The sequence below is a fragment of the Phoenix dactylifera genome, chromosome 10, assembly GCF_009389715.1.
Source record: "Phoenix dactylifera cultivar Barhee BC4 chromosome 10, palm_55x_up_171113_PBpolish2nd_filt_p, whole genome shotgun sequence".
NCBI lineage: Eukaryota > Viridiplantae > Streptophyta > Magnoliopsida > Arecales > Arecaceae > Phoenix > Phoenix dactylifera.
Genome location: NC_052401.1, coordinates 9,209,270 through 9,216,899, shown reverse-complemented (window position 1 = coordinate 9,216,899; position 7,630 = coordinate 9,209,270). Strand labels below are relative to the sequence as shown.

At 41.2% G+C, this 7,630-nt stretch overlaps 1 non-coding gene across 1 annotated transcript; it reads left to right on the top strand.

Moving 5' to 3' along the window:
* The first annotated feature begins 429 nt into the window (after window positions 1–429).
* Window positions 430–535, top strand: LOC120112271. Its single transcript, XR_005513748.1, has one exon. It is a non-coding gene; the product is annotated as a small nucleolar RNA R71 (small nucleolar RNA).
* Window positions 536–7,630: the final 7,095 nt, after the last annotated feature.

Sequence of the window (7,630 nt, the reverse complement as noted above, 5' to 3'; positions counted from 1 at the left end):
CCCGGTCTGGGCTGTGTTTGGGCAGCATTGATGTGTTCTTGCACGAGTTCGGGATATTGGGGTGCTGAGGGGCACTCATGAATTGGATGCGATGGGCTAGAACAGATAGCACACACTTGTGCTTGGGAAGAGCTAACGACATGTCCTCCTATCATTAGTTGGTCAATCTTATGGGACAATGCATCTACCTTGCTAGACAGGTCCATAGAATTACTTATTTCACAAATGGTTCCTCTTCTTTGAGAATTCGGGGGTGCTTGACGAGAACATGAAGCATGGTGGAGGGAGTTTTCATTAAGGTTTTCAAATAATTGCCATGCTTCATGCTCATTTCGAAGCATGAAAGTCCCCCCGCATGCAGCATCAATCATATGACGGTTTCGTTCAGTCAATCCATCATAGAAGCATTGCACTAGCTGCCACTTAGGTATTTGATGATGAGGACATTTACGGATTAGGTCCCTAAATCTCTCCCAAGTTTCATGAAATTCTTCTCCCTCAGTTTGGGAGAAGCTTGTAATGGCACGTCTAAACTGGTTCGTTCTTCCTATGGGAAAGTATTTTTTAAGGAATTCTTGTTGCATTTGATCCCAAGAACGAATTGAGTTAGCTTCTAAAGAATTCAGCCATTGTTTGGCTCTATCTTTAAGGGAGAAGGGGAATAATCTAAGTTTTAAAGCATCATCAGTGAAATTTTGAATCTTGACAGTGGTGCAAATCTCAAGGAATTCATCTAGGTGTTTATATGGGTCTTCATTGGTGAGCCCATAAAAAGATGGAAGCATTTGGATCACACTAGACTTTATTTCATATTGTACAGCTGCTACCTCAGGTAATCGAATGCAAGATGGGGAAGTGTAAATGGTGGGAGTAAAGTATTCCCTCAGGAGTTTGGGTTGTTCTTCAGCCATCTTAAGAGGTGGGGATGATCCTAATGTTTTGATCTTAGCTCGAATGTTCCTAAGGGTTCGTTCTATTTCAGGGTCAAAAGGTAATAGGTTTTGTACTCTAGAACGACTACCGTGCATACACTAGTACTCGATCAATCAAGCATGCAATAAAAGAGAAAAGCATATCAATCCTAGTCTTTATCCTAAAATCACTAGACAGCTCCTAACTGGTTTGAAGAGGGCACCTAAGCCTCCAATCCGGTCTAATGAACCGAGTTGACCAGGTAAGCTCCCAGGTAAGTGGAGGGGTCACGATGCGTTCGCAAAGGTCCCACTTAAAACCCACTTGCCTCGAACAGATGAACTGTCTCCCTTATAGGGACAAAGCTTGCCTAGACATCAACTAAGCCACAGAGCGAAATTGGTGCAACCTTCGGTGATCTTCGTCCTATTGAGCTCGAATGTCCCTAGGGGCCAACGTCTAATTGATTTTAATTAATGATGACACTATGTGAGATTGAGTTCACCTAAGTTGGGCAAGAGTCCGGTGATGAAATCCGGCTCTTATCTTGTTGGGGTGATTGCCCTTACTATGTGCAAATTGATTTGTGTATGTGTATCAAGCATGCATTCACAATTTTGCTATAATTAAAATCAAACAATCACCACAAAATTTCAAACCAATAATTAATTTAAATAAGAAAAGTTTAGAGGTTACCAAAGGGAATTTTTCTAGCAATTTAATTTTTTTTTTGCAAACCTCTACAGCATTTCTTTTCCGGCAGTTCTCCTTTTGATCATCCCAGATTTTTTTTCTCGATTCCTGATCAAATAATATATAAAAAAAATAAAAAAAAAATAAAAATTAGTAAGGGAGAAAAAGAAGATAAGAAAAGTAACAATAATAGAAAATTTTTTAAAGAAATTTTTTTTTTAATTTTTAAATAATTTTTTTTTAATAAGAAAAATAACTATGCTAGCAATCCCCGGCAACGGCGCCAAAAATTGATCGGTTCTTTCAATTTTGAAAATAAACCACGCAATAGCACGTATCTTGTAGGATAGTGATTACGGGTGTCGGTCCACAGGGATTGAAGAATAAGTTATTTTTCTTTTAAAAATAAATCAACAAGAAGGATTTGCTAAATTGATTTAACTAAATCAAACTATGAGTACGGATTGAAATTTTATCAAAGTAAATAGATCTAGGGTTTGGAATCCACCACATAGCATTGCATCAAGGATTGTGTTCTTAATCTTATCTTTTGGAGAGGCATGCAATTTTGGCTACAAGCCTTATAAAATAAAAGCATAAAGAGTTTTAGGAAGATCCATCTTCGGTATAGCATGAAGTGTCTACCTAAGTATGCTAATCTAGGGTGTAGCACATCTCATCTTCCTAGGCATGGATCATCTTAGACTACTTTAGCAACATGAATAGTAAATGGCATGCTCAAGGTTTAAACATCATAAAATAATTTTTCATTGAGAATGAGAATTTAAACAAACTCCAAAAAGATTAAAAGAGTAAGAACTACAATGCCCTGTTACATTGCTAGGGCTTCATCCAGCCCTAGACTAGGTGTTCAGCCGCGCATGGTGGCCGGATGTCCTTCCATCTTCAAATGAAAGCCTTCACCTCTCATTCTTCCCAATATATCACAAACTATTCTCTCTCCTCCCCTCTCTCTTCTTTTTTTTTTTTTTTCTTTCTCTCGGCTGGTGGCTTCTTCTTCTTCACCGAAACAGGGGTTCTCCCCTGTTTTCTTCAAACCGAGCTCTCCTCTCTTGGACTCCACCCCCCAACCGAGCTCTCCTCTCTTGGACTCCACCCCCCAACCGAGCTCTCCTCTCTTGGACTCCACCCCCCAACCGAGCTGCCCTCTCTCTTGCTGATGGCTCCCTTATATAGATTCCCAGCAAGCACGTGGATGGCTGGAATCACGGACTCGCCGGGAGGAGCGTGCGTTGCTGCGTCACGGAAGAGGGACGCTGATCACGGAAGGATGCCATTCACGGACGCAGTGCTGGGAGCTGAAGCGGAAGGTGGGCTGCTGGGATTTCGGGATCACCGGATTGGAAGCGATGCTGGTAGCTGATGCGGAAGGAAGAAGGTGGATGCTGAAATCATCGGAAATCTGGGACGCTGGCAGCGATCGCGTTGATGGCTTGGAGGATTTGGAAGGCATGCGTTGCTGGCACGGGATCTTCAAATGGAGAAGGAAGATGGCGTGATCCGTGGGATGCTAGAGCGGCTGTGAGGCGCGATGCAGGGGCTCTCGAATCCGGAAGATGGGGGGGAATCCGGGACGATTTGCTTCGGTGTGCTGGGAAGGAAAGAAGTCACCGGCTGGCTGATTTGGGAAGAAGGTCTCCCCTGTTTCAGCGCTGGGAAGGAGAAAGGATTTCTTCTTGGAATGAATCTGGGCGAAGATGAGGCTCGGTGAAGCGGAGAGAATCTTGAAACAGGGGTTCTGATTCCTTATTTAACGTGATCCGGGGGCGATCAAGGATATGGCTGGGCTGGGAGTTATTCATGGAAGGAGGGAATACGCTGGGAGGATGCGGAGAAGATCCGTGAAGCTCGGGATGGCTGGAGTTGGGCTTTGAATCGGAGGATCATGCGGCTTGTTCTGAAACAGGAGAAGAGAAGAATAAAATAAAATAAAATAATGTGGAAGATGAATACGGGAATGAGTAGGATATGTGAATTTTTTTATTATTTATATTTCTTCTTCCTCTTTTTTTTTTTTTTAGAAACGTGGTTGGGGTCCACTCGGGTAAGTTGGAAGGGCTTTGTTCTGAATCTAAAATAAAGGAAGTTTGGACACGTGGAGAAAATGGGAGAGGCCTTTGTTTTGCTAAGTTGGGAAGCTTGGTGCACACGGGAAATATGACGTGGACAAAAGAGTGGGTAGCTTCATGCACATGTGGGAGAAAGTAGTCCACACATGGAACAGATTGAGACTAGTTCGTGAAAGGGATGACTCGACCTGCACACACATTAGACTAAATTAATATAGAAAATTAAACCAAACTTGAATTACCTCTAATAATTTATTCAAATGAAATGAGAGGGAAAACACATTTTCTTCTATTAATATTTAAAATATGTGCATAACAATAATAATAAGTGCTATGTAAAATAGATAAATTTGTACATTATTTAGCACTTATCAGACACTATAACATGACTTGATACACTAGTTTTTGGCTTACTAAATACAAGAAAAGGATTAAATTATGCTTTCTTAATGTTTGTTGTATCTATTTTGCAGCCCTTCGTTTTTTAAGCTTGTGGAATGCACTTGGCATGTTTCACTTAGATAAATGGATTGCATTTCTAAAAATAAATTCATCTTTCTATCGGTGTGTCCATTTCCTTAATTGGCACTAGGATGACACTTCTATAGCTCATGTTTGACACTAGAGGGACCAATTGCTTAATAGTTCTTCTATTAAAACAAATCAAGACAACAAGATACATCCGAGATAAGCATATTGTAGTAGTTTTTTTGACTGTTTCATTGGTTTTTTCGACTGAATTATGCAGATGGACAAGATGTCGATCATTGCCGATGCGGTTGTGTATGTGCAAACTCTTCAAAGGCAAGCAAGGAAGCTAGCAGAGGAAATCAGGCTGCTTGAATCCTCTTCAAAAGTAGACAGGTTGTCAGGATGTCCCTTTGAGAACACCATGAAGGCTTCACAAGTTGATCAGGGTGTTAACAATAGAGCCAATGCCAGCTACAATGACAGAGTCAATGCCAGCAAAGATAACAGAAATATATCAAATGTTTTTTGAATTATCTGATCCTTCGGATGAGGAACTAACTGGGAGCACAACAACCTCTCGTAAATAACAACCTTTTGTATTTTGAATTGTAGCTAACAGTCCTTAGTCAATGGTAATTATCTTGTCAACAAATTCTGTAACAGAAACTTGTATAAATATATGCATCTGCCTGCCTTGCTGGGTGTGGTGAGATTTCTTAATTCCATCGTTCTATCATTTTTCTACTTGGTATCAGAGCTATCAATATGTCTTCCGCATCTTCTTTGACTGTTAGCAACTTTGTGACACTTCGTCTCAAACCAGACAACTACCCTTTATGGAGAGAACAAGTTCTAGCTTTGGCAGAAAGCCAAGACTTACTTGGTTTCCTTACTGGAGACACTCTACCACCTCCAACTCATCTCCCAGCTACTGCTGATAACAATGCAGCACCACTTCCCAATCCAGAATTTAAGAAATGGAAGACCACCGATCGTCTTCTGCGGGGTTGGATCATCGGCACACTAGGAGAAGAGGCGTTGGGTCATATCATTGGTGTTGACACCTCACAGGGTGTCTGGATTGCCCTCAAGGAAGCATATGCCCAAGCTTCTCAAGAGAGGCAGTTTCAACTCACTCAACAACTGACGTATATGAAAAAAGACTCAGAAATATCTCTCAATGACTACTTACGCAAGTTTAAAGGCATCTGTGATAGCCTAGCTGGGATTGGACATCCTGTCGATGACAAAACTAAAGTCTTCTCTCTTCTTACAGGTCTTGGCAATCGCTATGAACCATTCACAACATCAATGCTTAAGCCTCCCATGCCTTCATATGGTGAGGTTGTTCCCCTCCTACAAAGCTATGAAACTCGGATTAATCTTCATAGCCCTGATACTACTCAATTCTCGGCCTTCTTCAATCAGAAAACCAATTCCAAAACTCAGACCAAGACTTTCAAGCCCTCTGGCTCAACATCCTTTTCTTCCCGAGGTAAAGGCTTTATCCCCACAGACACCTCAACCAACAAATCCCAGACTCCAAACACCTCATCCTCTCCCTTCTCTAGAGACAACAATCGGAACAACTCATGTCAAATTTGTGGTAAGAGAGGCCACTCTGCTCTAAGATGTTGGCATCGTTTCAACCATTCCATCCAGCCGGATAATCTCCCTCAAGCATTTGCAGCCAACAGCCTTGGTTCTGATCCTCCAATCGAAGAATGGACTTCTGATACTGGTGCATCTGCACATATGACAGCACATGCAGGTATTCTTACTAATATACGTCCATATAATGGTGTTGATAATGTCTTGATTGGTAATGGAGAATTCTTAAGCATTACCCACGTTGGTGATGCAAATATTAGCACTGGTTCTTCTCGGCTCACTCTACATAATGTGCTTCTAGTTCCTAACTTAGAAAGGAGTTTATTATCTATTGGCCAACTCACATCTGATTATCCAGTGAATTGTGAATTCTCTAATCATGATTTTGTGATTAAGGATCGGGTGACACAACGGGTGTTGATGAAGGGAATAAAAAGGGGTAATTTATATTCCATCAACACGTCTCCAACAGCCTTTTTCTCTACCAGATTCAGAAGGGCTTCAGCAGAGACGTGGCATAGGCGACTTGGTCATCCTCAGGCTGTTGTGGTAGACAAGCTTCGCCAAATGGGTCTTATTCAGTTTCTTGGCAATAACACAGCTCCATTATGTGAGAGTTGTCAACTAGGAAAAAGTTCTAAGCTTCCATTTTTACCTTCATTGCAAAAGACTCTGTTGCTTTTGAAAAGATTCATATAGATCTATGGGGACCGGCTCCTATTTCCTCTATTCATTCCTTCAAGTATTATGCAGCTATTGTCGATGATTTTACTAAATTTATATGGTTCATTCCGTTGAAATTTAAATCTGATTTCTTTGATCAATATGTACTCTTCGAAAAATATGTCATTCGGCAATTTAATGGCTCTATTAAAACCATTCAAACCGATGGTGGTGGAGAGTTTATGAACACTCGGTTTATAACTCATATGCATAATCAAGGAATTATCCACCAAGTTTCTTGCCCTTACACTCCGGAGCAAAATGGAACTGTGGAAAGGAGGCATAGAGTCATTCGAGAATTGGGCATTACCATGCTAATCTATGCCAATATACCCAAGCAGTACTGGGTGGAAGCTTTCTCAACTGCTGTGTTTCTCATCAACCGAAATCCTACTTCTACGCTTCAGTGGGATTGTCCCTTCACTCGGTTATATGGTAAATCACCTGATTACTCATCTTTGCGTGTGTTTGGTTCTCGATGCTATCCATATTTATGGGATACTAAGCAGAACAAATTTGATAACAAGTCATTGCCTTGTGTTTTTATGGGTTATAGTGATCGGCATAAAGGTTATAGATGTTTTTATCCTCCTACTGGTCGTACTTACATCTCCAGGCATGTTATATTTGATGAAACAGTGCTTCCTTTCAAGGCTTCTGATGAGCATAAACCAGGATCTCCTGAACCACTAGTCACTACCTTCCAAGAGTGGACTACATCCTCACAATCCTTAAGTATTTCTTCTGCTCCTATCGCTATCACAGAATTGGAAGATCCACCTGTACCTGATATTCCCTTACCAACCAACTCTAATGACACTTTAACACATCCCACCTCAACCACGGTCTCTCCTTCCTTTGAACCTGAGATATATTCATTCCCTGCACTGCCTCCTTCTCTTATGTCCTCAACTACACAGCTTTCTTCAACAGATACACTTCTCCATAATTCTGTTGAACCTGCCACTATAACTGCGTTGGAGACTCCTCAAGCTGCAGCCAATTCTCAGTTAGCATCTTCTCATTCCATGATTACTCGTGCCAAAGCTAGAATTCGAAAACCAAATCCAAAATATGCTCTCCTTCATTCCTTTGCTGATATTCCAAAAGAGCCACGTAATCTTGAAAGT